General features: G+C 39.5%; 1 non-coding gene across 1 annotated transcript; it reads left to right on the forward strand.

Annotated features, from left to right (window-relative positions):
• Positions 1 to 3,482: 3,482 nt before the first annotated feature.
• On the forward strand, positions 3,483 to 3,555 carry TRNAV-AAC (transfer RNA valine (anticodon AAC)). Its single transcript has one exon. It is a non-coding gene; the product is annotated as a tRNA-Val (tRNA).
• The last annotated feature ends 838 nt before the right edge of the window (positions 3,556 to 4,393 follow it).

A 4,393-nucleotide genomic window follows, 5' to 3' on the forward strand; every position in this document is an offset into this window, starting at 1 on the left:
GCCAAGCCATGTTGCCTGTCTGTCAAGTCATGTGTGTATCCCCGGCCATAATTGAGTTGTTGCCGGCGGTAAAAGAAAAACCTTTAAACCATCTAGCATAACCCTTCTTCTACGTCGTCTTCTCTCTGTTAGTTCAGGCATATTTGTTCTTAAAGGAATTTTGTCAAAGTGAAAAAAATGCATGCCTTATTTTTGTGCCAATTTCGCCTCAAATATTATTTAAGAACTGACTAACTTGATACTAAAAAATCGAATTATGAATTAAAGGTTTACATAAACACTAAAAACAAATTAAAAAAAAAAAAAACAAAAACTTTTTTTTCTATTAGATTATATATTCTTTTGAAAAAATTCTTCATGAGGATGCAAAGAAATCATATTCCAATGGAATTAGGAATAAGGCTATCACATACAACTGCAGGACATTTTGACTGTCTCATATGCCGAAGCTTTCTTCACGTCTTACTTTTACGGTTTTATTATTTTCGTTTCGTGTTCGTGTTTCTTTTTATTTCTGGTCTCTGGCTTTTTGTTATCATATTTTATGGGCAACTTTTGTGTTGATTTGGTTTTCACACCCAAACGATGTCAGTTCGTGTGTGTATGTGTGTGTGTTGTTATTATTGAAAATTGGCCAAATTGTATAAACGCACATATGCGTGAAATTCAATTTTGAAGAGTGTGAGGTATGAGAAGCAATGGGATGGATAGCCGGAAAGGAGTGCCAAGCAATGGTTGAGCGCTTTGTGGTCAAGGGGTAAAAAGGGTTGGTCACACACACACACACACACAAATTGCAAGGCAAACTAATTCAATTTACAAGTGATTTGTCCTGGGCCTAGGAACAAACGCCAACCTGAACCCAATGGTACCCACTACCCAAACTCAATCTAGTTTTGCCTGGCTTGACCAAAGTGCACAAAAACAGAGAACAGCCAGCAAACAGAAATTTATGCAAATCCCATTTAAATTGTTTGCATTGCAATTTCAATTTAGAAACAAAATAAAACGTAGTTTCAAACCGAAACGACAATTGGGTTTGGGTTTTAATGTTAGATGGATGGAAGAAGAAATAAGGTGGATAGTGGTTAGGAAGGAGGTGCCACACACACACACACACACAAATGACAGCAATTTATTTAAATTATGTTGCAACATTGATACCAATTTTTGCAATTTGCCTGGTTGGGTGGGTGACTGGGTCCATTAACAAAAATCCATCAACAAAATTGCCAAAAGAAATCATCAGCCAGCTCGTCGCTTGTCATTTCAACGCCTTCAAATGTTGACGCCGTTTTCAATTTGCTCGGTCCGCTTATCATGAAACTGAAAATACACAGTAGACCGACCAACCAACCGTTCGACCGACTCCCAACCTTTCTCTATCTCTGCATTTACCTTGTCGTTGCCCCATCCAACACCCACACACCCAGACCGATCTGCCCATCCATCGCAGCTCATGCACCACTGTGCCACTGTTAGCTACCTACTATCAGTGGCCATAAAAACAGCTTTCCGGTCGTTACTCATTCATGGCAATCAAAATGGGTGCCAAAAAAAAAAAAAAAAGAAACCAAAAAATAGAAAGACTGAAAAAGGAATCGACATTCGGGTAGCTAAACAAAAGTGAAAGAGAGCCGCAACAAAACACGAAAACCAAAGCATACGCAAAAGAAAACAAAAGAGAAAAAAAGACATCCTGAAATGTATTTGAAAATTTGCATATCAATGCGTTTGAGTAAAACAACCAAACAGAAAAAAAGAAAATGCACTGCAAAAACAATTTACATAAAAAAATAAATTTAAAACAAATTTTGAATAGACGTTCGACGGAAAAAAATAAAATCATAAAAAACTAACAACAAACAAAGACTACAAAACTCTTTTTTTTAAGTGATGAAAATATCTCAAAAATGTGTTTAAAGAGATTTGAAATCATCTTCACCTCTTAAGACTTTCTTTCTGTGTAACTCTCCCAAAGTCTAGGCTCTATGAGTACCACTTACTTATCAAATACCCAGGACCTGTTCCCTTTTTCGAATACTGGTGCAGTACAGCAAATTATCAGATAGCTTCCCTTACCCATGAAAAATAGACAACAACCAGCAGGCCAACTGAAAAGAAAACCAAAAAACACATTGAAGTAAAATATTCAAATGAAATGTGAAACGCAGCAATTTTGGTAAAGTGGAAGAGAGAGAGAAAGAGAGAGAGAGGGGGGGAATACACGGAGGCACCAAAATAGTCGGTAATCCGTCAACGGAAGTCAAACGTATTAGCATCCTGGCGATTTTTCATACAAATGGCGCCGCACCATGGGTATACGAACAGAGAAGAAGCAAAAGGACTCCACTAAGGGCTTTTGGTAGTCTCGTGGCTTGTTGGCATGATTGGGCTATCATTGGCAACCATCTAGTAACCGGCAAGGCAAACCTGATGACATATTGCAACCATTTAACACTGTCGCTTGTAAGGCTACACGACAAACACAATGCCAAAGGGATCCCTTTTTGAATGGCAAAAATATGGCATGGAGATGGTTGGAGGAGAGTAGAGGTTGAGACAGACACAGGAAGCCTAAGCGAAGTCGTCGTCGTCGTTGAGTCGTAGTCTCTGGCAAACAAACAAAAAACAATTTCGAGGAAATTGACTGAAATTTTGCAGTGTTGCTTCATCATCAGACATGACCATGTGCTGCTCCTTTTGCCGCTTTGCTTTCCCTGTCGCCATTGCCATTGCCATCGCCATCGCCATCACCATCGTCATCGTCGGAAGTTTGCCTCACTTCAACTTGGGGCTAACCACATGCTGTGCTTTGGATAATGAGAGTAGTTCCTACTACAGTTAGCTCTTGCGCTTGATTTGAAATATTATGCTGCGGCATAGAAAGATGCGCAAGATGTGGGAGAGAGGACGAGGGTGTGAAAGAGAACGAGTGACGACTGAGTACAACGAGACCGAGTGGCATTCATGCAAATCTGATAATTGAGGGCTTGTCGGTTGGTTGGTTGGTCGGTTCAAAATTCGATTCAACTGAAGGACTAGAACCAGCAACAGCACCAAGACCAGAAGACAATTTTCCATCACCATGTGATATACTGAGATTAAGGCTGAGAACCAGCTGGCTAACCAAAAATTGATGACTAAAGCGGTAGGTTGAATTTAAGCTGAAAATTTAGCATATTTCTTTTGCCATAAAGGTTAATTCTATTCTAGTAGATATAATCTATAATACTGACACAGGGCAGTCAAAGATGACTTTAATGACCACAAACAAGTATAAATTATCAATGTTGATTAAGTGTTAAAAATTTGTACACCTCTGGCCTAAATTATATCGGCAAAAGTTAAATAAGTAATTTGGTATTAATCAATTTTCATGATTTGTCCGCATCGATAAAGTATTTGTCCGGTTTTTTGTCTAGCATTTCAGATGTGTTGTATGGCCAAATCCAATTAGATGGGACCAATGTGCCCAAACGGTTCTCGTGGTGTAGCGGTTATCAAATCTGCCTAACACGCAGAAGGTCCCAGGTTCGATCCCTGGCGAGAACATGTAAGTTTTTATACCATACACCCATAGGGTGAAATGGTATATTAAAGTCGCCAAAATGTATGTAACAGGCAGAAGGAAGCTTCTCCGACCCTATAAAGTATATATATTCTTGATCAGGATGAATAGCCAAGTCGATCTAGCCATGTCCGTCTGTCCGTCCGTCCGTCCGTCCGTCCGTCCGTCCGTCCGTCCGTCCGTCCGTCCGTCCGTCCGTCCGTCCGTCTGTATGAACACGCAGATCTCGGAGACTATAAGAGCTAGAGCCACCAAATTTGGTATGTATACTCGTGTAGTATGCACATGTTCAGCATTAATTGGAATTTCGGCCACGCCCCCTTACGCCCCCAGGAATCACACAAAACTGTTTTTCTTAAAAAGTATAATAGCTAGAGACATCAAATTTGGTTTATATGCTCGGTTAGTTAGCGCGCAGAAACTAATTGTTTAAACTTTTTGCCACGCCCCCTTCCGCCCCCGGAATTTACATAAAAGAGATTTCCTTAAAAACTATGATAGCTACCGACATCAAATTTAGTATGTAGACTAGCTTAATAGACGCGCAGATATTGGCTATTTAAACATTTTGCCACGCCCACTTCCGCCCCCGCAAATTAAACAAAACTGATTTTATCAAAAACTAACAAAGCTAAAGTCACCAAATTTAGTATGTATACTGGCATAGTATGCGCGGAGAATTTAGATATTTTCACATTTTGCCACGCCCACTTCCGCCTCCATAATTTAGAAAAAAACGATTTCCTCCTGTAGTTTTTTGACTATCGCATTTAAATTTGGCAGACTAATTAATCTTATCTATTTCTACAAAACTACCAAATT

This window comes from Drosophila tropicalis, unplaced genomic scaffold, assembly GCF_018151085.1.
Source record: "Drosophila tropicalis isolate 14030-0801.00 unplaced genomic scaffold, ASM1815108v1 contig_1190, whole genome shotgun sequence".
In the NCBI taxonomy this organism is placed as follows: domain Eukaryota; kingdom Metazoa; phylum Arthropoda; class Insecta; order Diptera; family Drosophilidae; genus Drosophila; species Drosophila tropicalis.